Here is a 12,723-nt window from a genome sequence, read left to right as displayed (position 1 = left end):
TGTTACAGAAGGGTACAGAGGCAGGACTGCCGCCTTCTTCAGGGTGCCACCAGAGGTAAAGCTTTTTCTCTCCATTCCCGCTAGGTCCTTACCCTTTCCAGATCCCTCCCTTCTCTCTGCTCTTCCTGTCCATCTGTCTCCCTCCACTTTTTCCCTCCTCTCCTCCCCCTCCCATCTTTTCCCTCCCTCACTGCCCCACCTTCTCTCGCAGAACCCAGAGCGGATTGCTGGCCCTCCTGCGCATGGGCGGTCGGTGTCAGCTGGACCGCGGGTTGGAAGCTCCAGCTCCGAGCCGGGGATTAGCCCCAAAGGCTTCTCAGCTCTGTCGCCCGGCAGGCCTTTAGCTCCTGCCTGGGGCCGGTGCCTCTGGCTGTGGAAGTGCAATGTGGGGTCTCCAGGGAAAGGGGTCAGGTGGCTGGGGGAGGGCGGTCCGCGTGTCACAGACCACGAGGGCGCGAGTCAGCCTGTGTTCAGCTGAATTGCTCGGGCCAGACCCCTCTGCCAGCGCCACCTGCCCCAGTGCCCCAGTGCCACAGCTTCCCGGGGCCAGGTGTGCACCTGCCGCCTCTCACCCAGCCGGCCTCCACTCAGTCCGCTGCTGACGTCCCCTTCCCCTCTCTCGCCCGCGAGTCCTCTCCTCCCGGGCTTCCTCTCCTCGGCCACCGGCCCGTCCCCACAACTGGGCGGGCTGCGTCCGAGGCGGGCGGGGTCTGCGGACCCGGACGGGGCAGCTGGGGCTGGGGCTGGGGATGGACACCGAGCGGGGCTGCAGCCCGCGTTTCCACCCATTTCCCTGCCCCGCGACTCCGGGGCTGCCCTGGTCTTCCTTTCCCGCTCCCTGAGGAACAGCTCAGTGGCGTCTGCGCTGCTCCCTGGGCTGAGAGCCTCCGGCTGTAAAGCCCAGCTACTGGTGGAGTTGGGAAAAGGGATCCTCAGTGCCAAGCGAGCTTCTGTCTCCTCCCTCAGTGTTTCTGCCCCAGGTAAGTACCTTGAACACTTTCAGGTGTTATGATGGCGATGCTTGTTGGTGTCATGTGTTTTTATAGTGAGAGGGATTACAGTGTTGATAGCAGGGCTTGGTTCAGTTAAAAATGAGCTGAAGGCATAAGGCTGTGTCATCCTCCTTCCTTCCCTCTCCCAGGGTGAAAAGTGTGACCATCGATTTTAAAAAGACAGTTACATTCCCTAACTAGCACAGCCCAGCTTGGTGTGTTAACAGGAACAGCACCACCTGAGGCGTTGGAGACCCAGGGACATTGCAGTCCTAAAGAGCTCCTGGCACAGTTTGGTTTGTTTTGGTTTTTTGTTTTTCTTAAATTGTGGGGCAGACTAAGTAGTATAGAGGGAAAAATAATTGTCAAGAAATATTTTTTCATATAACAGCTTTATTGTGATATTGTTCACACACCATGAAGTCCACCCATTTAAATGGTACAATTCAGCAGCTTTTAGCATATTTACACTTGTGCAACAATTATTATTCCAGAACATTTTCATCACATCAGAAAGACCAGTGGAAATGAATGACCAATCCACCCCTCCCCAGTGGTGGTTCTAAAGAAGTTTCTTGCCTATTCTTGACCATAAATTAACTTGTTACATTCCATGAAAAATCTGGTAGGAATTCTAATCAGAATTGCAATGAATCTGTCTATCAAAATAGGAAGAATTAATGTCTTTATGGCATAAACTTCTTCTACACATGAATATAACTGGGACCCTATATTTTCATCTCTCCAGAGCCTGGCCCATGGGAAGTCCTCACTAATTGTTGGGCTTGTGAATGATGAGATTCTATACATCATTAGTTGCAACTGTAGCCTTTCACAGAAGAGAAAATTAACCTCAGTGAAGCCAAGTGACTCTCTGATGGTCAGAAAGAGTGACAGCCAGTGCTGGAGTGATCTAGTGGACTTGGTGCTTGCAACCAAAATTCTTCAGCAGCTACAGCTAAGGGGATTAGAGTGTTCTTTTATTTTTTCTTAATGGCGTTGCTTTTATTTTTACTTATTTTTTTAAATTAATTTTTTTGAAGTGTAGTCAATTTACAATGTTAGTTTCAGATGTACAGCAGAGATTCAGTTATAAACATATGCATATGTATCTATATATCTTTTAGATTGTTTTTAGTACAACTCATTACAAGAAATTGATTATAGTTCCCTGTGCTATATAGTAGGTCCTTGTCATTTATTTTATATTTATTAACGTGTATCTGTTAATCCCCCCTTTCCTGCCTGCTAAACACAGTTGGCTTTCTATGTCCATGAGTCCATTTCTAGGAGCACCATTTTTCTTCGTAATATATGCTGGTTGGCTGCTTTCAGTTTCAGTAATTCCATCTGTGGGTGCTTTTCTTCTGGTGGCCTTTATGTGGTTTGTACACGTGGTAATATAGGTCTGTATTTGGGAGAACTCCAGGCCTCGTGTAGTCCCTGGTACAGAGTTCCCACTGAGTTGATGCTTGAACTGGGAAAAAAACATAGTAAATGTTGGAATTTCCAATATGGTTCAGACTTCCAGGTTTCTATAACCTGCTTAGCCCACCTTAATATTGGCTGCACCCTTACTTGGTAATTTGGTGGAATTCCATGGTATGGTGGTGTAGAGACAGGGCCTTTTATGCTTATTCTCTTTCCTTTTTCTAACACTCATTCTCCTGGGTCTCCCAGATCCTCCCCCAGCAGTGCCCAGGGCTGGCTTGGTGCTGCGCTGAGGATATATTTATTAATAAGGACCTTTCCTCATCTCTTCTGAGCCTCCATTTTTTTCTCTGCACAATGAGGTCTTAGACTAGATATGTGCTTTTCAGTTTCTTTTAAAGCCATGTTTCCTTTGAGAAACAGAAAATGCAAATCACTCCTCCCATCCCAACCCTTTAGATTTTGATACAGCCTCCAAGGAGTGACAAAGCACTTTGTGGAAAATTGATGTGATTGTGATTCCAGGTGGCACAGAAAAGACTCTTCAGAGATTTATTGCAGGGAGAGGGCAGGAAAGGTGCAGTATGTCACACTTTCTAGTGTGAGCACTGGAGCAGTGGCTTGGATTTAAATACGGTGTCTGACGTGGCCTCTCTCTAATCATGTACAATGTGATAAACTTCTCTACCTCAGTTTTTCTTGATGTGTCAAGTTGGCGTGATAATATTTTAGGGCTTTTGTGAAACATTATACACATAATCCATTGGTGTTTCGGTAGAAATAAGACCTGCTAGGGATTCAGGGATTTGTTTAAAAAAAAAAAATCTTGTCCATAGCAATCTGTCGGTGTGTATTTTGAATTTCCTGGAGGGTGAGGGTTGAGTCTAAAGTCCATCGTGGGACAGGTGGCCCATAGTTTTCTGTGCACCTGATTGCCCCCTCCTCCCCAGTCCTCTTCCTCAGTCCAGGATTAAGTTCCCTAGTAGATTTACACAGAGGTCTTGTGGAAATGTCTTTTCATTTTATTGTTTCACCAAGAAGGGCTGCCATCATGATCTCTGTGGTCAGGTTTTGAAGGGCTGCCATCATGATGTCTAGTCAGGTGAAGGCTATGCAATTGGGAGTTTCTATTTAATAAAAAGAAAAAAATTACAAATAGAAAATTAGAACAAGGGTGATGACAGGAGCTCTTGGAAGTGGGCACCATTAGTTTTGTTAGCTTCAGGTGCAGTGGCCTCTTGCCACGAGGACCCATCCTCTTGCTCTGAAGTTGGAGGGACCAATGGGTTGAGTGGGAATGTTAACTGAGTGTATCTCATGTGCTGGGCATTGTCCTATTTGTGCTTTGTGTTCCTTATTTGAGACAGTGAGCTCATTTAACCTCAATAGCCTCTTTAAAAAATTAGACTTTTTATTTTGAGATATAATGTAGATTCCCATGTAGTTGTAAGAGATAATATGGAGAGGGCCTATGGACCCTTTGTATAGTTTTCCTTAATGGTTCCAACTTGCAAGTTTGGGGTACAATTCATTACTGACTCACTAACAATTTGAGGTTTGTTTTATTGCCCTAATTTTATTCACGATTAAACTGGGGCTTAGAGAATCACACAGGCCTGACCAGGTCACCCACATGGTTAGTGTCGAGACGGGTGGAACGTGGGCTTGGGATTTCCAGGCAGTACCATTATGATGGTCTGTGGCAGGGAGCAGCATTCATTTTGCTGGTTTATTCATTCATTCAACAAACATTATTGAGTAACCTCTGTGGGTCAGATGTTTTCATAGGGTTATCTGATTCTTCAGCAGTCCTGAGAATCAGGTATTGTTTATATTTTTTAATCTGAGAAAATTAGCTCTAAGAAGTTATAACCCCCCCAAATGAAATATAGCTCATAAAGGAGCGATACTAAATTTGTACAGTCACCCATTTTTATGCAGGTGGTACCCTAGGCATTTTACATTTGCAAACTTCTGTAATCCAGATATATTCATGTAAGACAAAGATTTTTTTTTTTAATTGAAGTATAGTCAAGTTTACAATGTTGTGTCAATTGCAAGGTTTTTTTTTGAATTTTGAATTAAAAAATATTTTTTCAGGAGGGTAATTAGGTTTATTTATTTGTTTCATTTTTTAAAATGAGGTACTGGTGTTTGAACCCAGGACCTCGTACATGCTAAGCACGTGCTCTACCACTGAACTGTACCCTCCTCCCCAAGGCAAGTTTTCTTATCCATTATTCTGAAGCTTAGGAGTTCAAATAAATTGGATAGAAAACCAGATCTTTTGATCCCACTGTAGTCCTTTTCTTTATATTCTGCTGAAGGAGGTTGGGGAAAGCACTTCCTTTGTTCACTTCCTTATTCAGCATTTTTCAGCAGTGACTTTGCATCAGGGCCTTGGTAGGTGCTTGGAAACAGAAAACAAGAAATGACCCTTCTCTGCAGGGCAGAAAGCCTAGACCAAAAGCTGGGTAATGTAATCCGAGCTACGGTAGCCATTTGAAGACTCTGAGGACAAACTGTACCCCCGGATTTACTTGAGCTTCCCTTGCCTTCTGGTTGGTACACACCAGGTCACCGCAACCCAGATGGGCCTGCAGCCCACAGTACAGTATGTACCTCGATCTCCTCTCCCCTCTCATCAGGGCCTGCAACATGAGCATCCCTGACTACGTGCAGTGTGCTGAGGACCACCAGACTTTCCCCGTGGTGGTCGAACAGGTGGGGATCATCTCAGAGGAGAATTTCTTTTGCATCTATAAGTGAATCACCTTGGTGAGTCAGATCAGTCCGTGCGGCTCCCAGTGGGCAAACTGTATCCACTACAGGCACCACTATGTGCCCAAGAATGGGTGGAGCGACTTCCAGACCCACCGCAAGGTCTTGGGCCTTGTCATCATTACTGACTGCCTCTCGGCCAAGGCTTCGAAAAGCTCCACGTGCAGAGGAGCTGTATGGCACCACGCTCTATGACTCTCAGCACTTTGACTTCTGCTGCATGGGGAGGTGGCCGAGCAGCCGCGCACCAAAGTGGCCTTCAATTTACGAGGAAAGCAGGGTGGTGGAGAAGAGGATCAAGGACTTCACTGAGTCACTCTTCATCTTGCCCAAGTCCAAGAGGCTGGACTGTGCATCCGACAATTCTGGGGACAAGATCCTCCTTCTCTGCATCCCATTTGAGAAGGAGGACATCATGGGACTGGACACAGAAAGCAGGTAAGTTTACCTGGAGGCCAGTCCACCCTGGCTGTGTGCCGGGTTTCTTCCCTACATCCAGAAAGGAATCAGCAAGGAAGAGGACTCTCTTGTAGCCAAGGGTGGAGGGAGGTGCAGCCCGCCGGTTTACAGACATTTAAAAGTAAATCCGCCTTTGTTTCAGAGAGATCCTTTTAGGGTTATTGTGGACACTTACTCCAGCTTTTCAGCCAGGACCCTGGTGGGACCCCTGGAGTTGCTGTCCAATAGAGTAGCCACAGCCACTGATGCTAGGAGAGCTGGGGAGGAGGCTGCTCTGAGGTGAGATTTGCTGTAGGTCAAATGAACATCAGACGCTGAGACTTGTCTAGTAAAAAGAATGTAAACTATCTTATCACTTCCTAAATTGATTACATGTCAAAATGATAGTATTTTACATACAGTAGGTTAAGATTTGTTCTTAAAATCATTTTCTAGTATTTGTTTTTTGTTTCTTGGTTTGTTTCTTTGTTTACCGTTTTAAATGTGGCAACTGGGAAACTTTCTTTACATGGCTCTCATTTCATTTATGTTGGGCAGCCTGTCTTAAGATAGTCTCATCCCTTTGCTTGTAGATGAGATGCTGAATCCCGAGAGGCAGAACGAGGCGCTGGTTGAGCTGGGGCTGGAGCCGCTGTCTCCTGCCTCCCAGGCCCAGCACCTGTTCGGCTCAGGCCCTCTATTCCTGCCCGACAGCCAGCATGCCATGTTAGGACATCAGAATCACCGCCAGGGACCTCCGAATGAACTCCTTATGCAGGGAAAGGCGTATCACGGAGTATGGGAAAGAGCAGGGAAATGTTCATCCTCACTTTGTCCCTGTGATTAAGTCAACGGCCCCACTTTGTCTCGGAATTACAGACGAGCTCTTCTGGGCTGCCTACCCCCCCCACCATCTGCTCTGTTTCCCCGTGTATCTATAGTGCTGTCCTTCGTGCAGAAGAGGGTGACATGCCTTTGCCGAGAGGTGGTCCCCCTTTGCTGGGGAGAGTGAGGGAAGCTGTGTGCCCACGGCCTACGGCCTCAGGCCTTGAGTCTGGAGAGTACTCATGGCGGTCTGACAGGTGACGGTCGGAGGACCTGGCACGGCTGCCGGGCCCACTGTGGAGGCGGTGCTCTGTGATTCTTGAAATTAACTAAGATCAGATTCTACTTTCTGGTTGTTGGTAAGTTGGAGGAGAAGATGCCAGAGAATTGATAAAAAGAATGTCCAGACCAGCCCTGTGAGTGATAGGCACAGGGGACCCGAGTCCCCCACGTGTGTGAGGTGCCTAGCGGGCTCTGGATGAACTTTCTGTTCCTCCCGGACATAACTCTATGCCTTAAGGAATGGGCAAGGCATGTCATGGCCTGTACTTGTCCTCACAGGGCCCTGTGATCTTCATGCCCGCACTCCCCTTCTGCTCCTTGGAGACGAGGTGTCAGGTTTAGGAGCCTGGGCGCTGCTGAGGGCATAGCTGCCAGCACCGTGCTACACCGAGGCTGGCTCCGTTCACCTCACATGTCACCTCCTGCTGAGCCCCCAGGCGTCAGTCAAGGTAGGTGCATAGGTGCAACATACGCAGAGACCACGTTCTCCCCCTGGACAGATTGGTTGGTGAGCAGTGGAAGCCTAGAGCCCTGCCCCAGCCCCAGGCCAGTGCCTCCTCTTTTGTCATAGGAGGCACTGGTGACATTTTTGCTCAGCAACTGCTTGGCTCTGACTCTGCAGACCCACCAGAGAATGCCAACTTGTTTTTGCCTTTTGAAGTCTGCCCTTGGGATTTGGCGGAGTAGCTGGATATGTGCTTAGCCCATAGTGGTTGACACTGTCACCATTGTTTACCCAGAACCTCGTGTACCAGGCATGGCTCTCGGCATCAAAATACAGCAGCGCATTAAACCTCCCTCCTGCTGGGTCTGTCTGTTTTGGTACCATAAGGGCTCAGCCAGCATCTTAACGTCAGTGAGATAACGTGGCCAGTGAGCTCGGGTCAAGCACATTCTCCTCCAGTCACTTTTACTGAATTTTTGCTTTTACTATTCCACAGTCATTAATTTTTTAAACAATGCTTTGGTACAGGAACAGCCTAATTCTCTCCTGCTACTCTTGGTGGAAGTGAGTAAAACTGTCCAGCCTGAAATGCGACCACAATTTGTAGCTCAAAATCTGCCTAGACGCATATAGGTGGAGTTTTGGTTAGGGGCGCTGATCAAGTTGGGGTCCCCCGGCAGCGCCACTCCCCTCAGGCCCCTGCCTTCCCCGGAGCAGGAGGTGAGTGTGGGTCTCACCGTCCCAGCATCCCTGGCCTCACACACTCACATAAATTCTTGTACATGCTGTCAAAATCATTTTTGTTCTTGTGTGTTTCTAATTTTCTCTTGTTCCTCTTTTCCTTTTTCTTTATTCTTTTTCTCTTGTACTGCCAAGTGAGCATGTTGTTGCGTCTGAAAATGTGGGCTGTGCACACCCTGCATTGGAAATATCCAGATTGCCCTCCGTACTGTCTCCATCGCTTTAAAGAGCAAAAACTTAACAGTTGCCTTGATCCATGTATTATCCTAGTCATTTTTTATTTTCTAATTTTTTGGAATATTTGCTTTGTTAGCACATCACCCACTGGTGTTTGATACCTGTTAAAATCCTTGCTTTGAGGAACCTGTTTGGTCCTCCTTATATTTGGTGACACATGCGCCCTTATTAAATTTGTTTGATTGTTTTGAAGAAGTGAGATGCGAATTGATTTAGGCGGCTGCTGAGGGATTCTTTTCATGGAGTATTTAAACTTGTAAAGTCAAATTCTGCAGCATCTTGCTCGATTCCTGCTTTTACACAAACGTGCTCTTCACCCGGTTCCTGGCTGTCACTGTGTGACGTGCGTGATGGCACTTCCTGACCAGCGGTCACTGGTGAGAAAGTGGCAGGCTCATGGGTGTGCAGCTGCAGGGGACGCTGTTGGAGGAAGCAGACACCGTTTACTTATTTAATTTTTTTTTTTTTTTTGCATTCAACATCCCTGTGCCATTTACTTTACTTTGCCTTCATAAAGTGGCTTAGGGGGGTCTAAAATCCATGCCACTCTTGTGTTCCCTTTACGAGGCTGGTTTTTCTGAGTATCAGGAAAACATGGCCTTCTCCTAAGTAGCTGGCTCACCTGGATCTTGTTGACACAGCGACCGCTAAAGGGGACCGTAGCTTCCTCTCTTCTCCAGCCAGTGGGCATTCAGAGCCGGGTCTGTGCTTTGCCTCAGCAGCCGTGCAGGCCTCCCTGCCCCGGCCTTTACTTTTAACCCATGTTTGCATAAATAGCTGACTCCGTGTCTGTTGCAGCTGATGTACACCACTGACGGCCGTGTAGTTAGTTTGCGGTAGGGAGTCTGCAACACCCCAGCCAACCTTGAAGGAAGATGTTTTGGCCGACCTAGGACCTTGGATTCTCACCCCCATCATGCTTCATCTCACTCGGTGGAAGGGTTTGGCCACCAACATCATGCTGAACATGAGGCCTTGTTTCTCCTTTCATGCTCTGGTCCAAATGTGGACACTTCATTTATCACTGAATTTGTATCGCTTGAGACAGGCCATAATATCTGAATGAGTCCATCACATTCTGGGTGGGGAACAGAACAGAAGTAAGTGTCACAATTAGATGGAGTCTAGGCTGTCCGTGTTGGCTAATGCTGGCTGGGATCTGTGATGGCCGGGCTGTGCCCTGGACACAGGCCTTTCCCGTGGCTCCCGAGAGCCCAGGGGTTGGAGTGAGAACAGCCTTGCCTGGGTTCCTCCATCCTCATCTGCTCACTGGCAAGTGTGGCTGCTAATTAGGAGCTCCCCCAGACCTCGGGCCCTTCAAAGCTCAGACCACGGGAGAACCTTGAGTCCCTTCTCCTGGGCCTCCTTTGTGAGAATCCAGTGCCTTCTGAGGTGACCAGCGGCAGGAGATGCCTCCCCCTCCAGGGAGCACCCTACGGAGGACTGTTAATCAGTGTACCATGCTGTGAACTTGGGGGGTTACGGCCATGGTCCCTGTAGAACCACATTTGAGATGGGCTTAGTGACGGAAATAATAGGACTGATTCCAGGGCAGGGATTATGGGAGGGAACATTGGAAATTGAATGTGACCTCAAACACATTGTTGGGTGCTGGGGCTGTTACTAAAATGGGGAGTCTGGGAGGTACCTGCCAGGAATCGAATTCCAGAGTAAATGGTGAACATGAGGCATTTTTAAGATGCCATTTGTCATCCAAGTTAGGACTTCAAAGAGGCACTCGTGTCTATGAGATTGTGGCTCAGGTGAAGGAGCCGGACTATAGATACACGTTGGGAATCGTCATTCTTAGCTGGTGTTCATAGACTTGCATGTGAATTACATCATCTCGAGAGCTGCAGACTGAGGCTGAGGGGGGGCAGGGCCCTGCCTGGGTTGGAGGAAAGCCCAGACCATGCAGCTTTGGTGTGTCAGTCAGCAGCATTTGCGATTTTCAGCCTAATGCCATTTATCTTTAAGGGGCTGGGTTGTGTGCAGGGCCAGCCAGGAAGAAATCTGAAGGGAGGGTCGTGGCCACGTGTGTGTCTTGGGAAGATGCAGAGTCTGCAGGGTCCTGGAGGGTAGAGTTCTTAGAAGCTGGAGTTGGAGTGAGGAGTGGGCAGAAGGTAGTCACACTCACCTGTGAGGGAGGGTGGAGTCCTTGGGAGTCCCCACCCTACCGGACTCGCTTTCCCATGAACAGAAGGCAATCATACAGAGTATCTGAAGTGAGAAAGGATGGGTGCTGGGAGGGGAGCCAACCTGGAGAATGGTGCTTGGAAAGGTCTGGAATAGTCTCCCTGGAAAATAGAGTTAAAAATACCCAGAATCTTAAGAACGTTGATAGTGACTGGGGAGGAAGCAGTTTTTCTGGCCTCCTAAGGGTAAGTCATGTATCCGGGGATACACAGAAAAATCGGGCATTCTGTTCCGTGGTTTTGATCCTTACCGGGGGAACAGTGCAAGTTTAAAGGGGGAGAAGGGCAGCGGAGGGAAACTAGCCAGGCCCCGTGTCAGGTACCAGTCGGCCGCCCTACTTGCGTGTTGAATTCACATCCATGCTTCCCAGGTGGGCGGTGGCAGCCCCCTTTTGCAGATCGGGAAGCCTTCTCAGAGGGTTAAGGAATTGGTCCGTTTAGTGGCTAGTAAATGCTGCAGCAGAATTCAAGCAAGGCCTTGTCAGACTTCAAGGGCATGTTTTCTCTACTAATTCCGGTACCTCCCTGTTGAACCTGGAATGGTGAATTGGGTCAGTTTTGGAGCCTTTCAGAAAAAGTACGATTTAAGTGCCTCAGGACTGTTTCACAAAGCTCAGCGTTCTTTGATTTTTCTGAAGCACCGCAGTGCTTTTCGCCCCACAGTTGTTAGGTTTTCTCCATTCTCGATGACGTGGTTGCAAATCACGTACAGGTGCAAAACCAGACTTAGCAGCTTCTGAAGGGAAACTCTCCAGTTCTCCCTTGATCGGCTTTCTTCCACGGGATGTAACTATGCTGCAGCGTAGGCCTGAGTTTTACTTATGGAGTGAGGGTTTAATATCCAAAGTTAGCATAAAATGGTCAGATGAAGAAAATCGACTTTGACAATTTATTTTTGGGTTTCATTAGACAAGATATACTATCAATTAATGACCCATATAGCAAATGAAATTGACTACAGAACATTGCATTTCTTACTTTCTATTTTGAGTTCTCTTACAGAATAAGGTTGCCTGCTTTGGAACATCATCTCCACCACCACGGCACCTATCAGTGTGTTGGTGTGATTGCATTTACGCAGTGAATGTAATCTGGTCTTCCTCAGCCCCAAACACTCCAGTGAAGAATCACGGGCTGTAGCCATCTCTTGGTCACGCAAATACTTCTAAAATTATATGATGCCAGAAAAGAAGGAAGAGAGAGAGAGAGATTGCCTTTATCAAAGTTCCTTTCAATTCTAACTGCAAACTGTTGTTGAGCAGCTCTGGTTTCCTTTGGATATGAATATATACATTTCTTTGCATGTAATCTTGGTTTTGGACTAGAACACCAAGTTCTTGCTGTCCACAAGCCACAAAAACAGTAGCCAAATTGCACACGTGTGAAATTGTTTATACTTTTTCCTGAGAAAGTATCCTTGAATTTGGGACTTGGGCTGTGATTTTTGCTTTTTGCTTCCCGCACCCCTCTTGTAATCTCTCACTCCTTCCCACGTGGCCCCCAAGAGTTCGTGGTCTCAAAGGAGCGGGCAAACACCCAGTTGGTCACCATGTACTGCTGCTATAGATGAAGCCCAACCAAGACCTAAAGGACATTATCAGAGAGGACTTCCTGGAAGAAATGGACTCTACATTCATTTGTGAGGACAAAGTGTCAGCCAGGAGAAGTAGTCAAGAATGTGGCTCAGGTGGCAGGTGCAGCCCGGGCAGATGCCTGGAGGCTTTTGGCGTGGGGAAATGGGGAGAGTGCCCTGTGTGGTCCAGGGTGGAAGGTGCCCCTGCTGGTGAGGACACTGGAGAGAGTCCGGGATGGAGGGCTTTGGAAGAGCTTGGGTTTTACTAGAACTGACACAGTAGTCAGTGAAGGGTGTCATCAGAAAGTGACCCTCAGGAAAGGTAATTCTGGTTTTTCTTCTGATATTCTACAGACACAAGGGTCGGGACGGGTGAGAGTAGGTATGTCTGTCCCTTTGAGACCCACCCCGTCATTCATTTATTCATAACACGTGCACTTCTGTGTGTCTAGGGGAGAGAGGGTGGAGCCACATTAGTAAGCAAAATGTATTTGCTTCTTGTGAGCTTAGCATTGTCAGAAGTTGACTTAGCCTAGAATGTTCTAGGAATAGAGGAACAAATTGTGGTAGTTGGAAGGAGGGAAGGCTTCCTTGGGAAACAGTCAAAATGAGCCTGGAGACAAGTGGGAAGTAGGAGCAAGTCAGGGGGCCCCTGAGGTCACTGGGGACCTGTGTACTGAGGTGAGGCTGGGCAAGCAGTGTCTAGGGTGGGGCTAGAATTCCACCAGGGAGCCTCTGAAGGGTTTGAAGTGGGGGTGATGTAATCAAATTTGTGATTTGGGA

General features: G+C 47.8%; 1 protein-coding gene across 1 annotated transcript in view; it reads left to right on the top strand.

Annotated features, from left to right (window-relative positions):
• Positions 1-12,723, top strand: part of LOC141578038 (uncharacterized) — a 119,191-nt gene that overhangs the window by 55,049 nt on the left and 51,419 nt on the right. The window contains exon 7 of the mRNA XM_074366596.1: positions 5,072-5,642. The gene's annotated coding sequence lies outside the window, so the exon portion shown is untranslated. The remainder of the gene's footprint in view (positions 1-5,071; positions 5,643-12,723) is intronic.

The sequence above is a fragment of the Camelus bactrianus genome, chromosome 6, assembly GCF_048773025.1.
Source record: "Camelus bactrianus isolate YW-2024 breed Bactrian camel chromosome 6, ASM4877302v1, whole genome shotgun sequence".
Classification (NCBI taxonomy): domain Eukaryota; kingdom Metazoa; phylum Chordata; class Mammalia; order Artiodactyla; family Camelidae; genus Camelus; species Camelus bactrianus.
The sequence above is the reverse complement of the archived record's forward strand: the minus strand, read 5'-3'. Positions and strand labels throughout refer to the sequence as shown.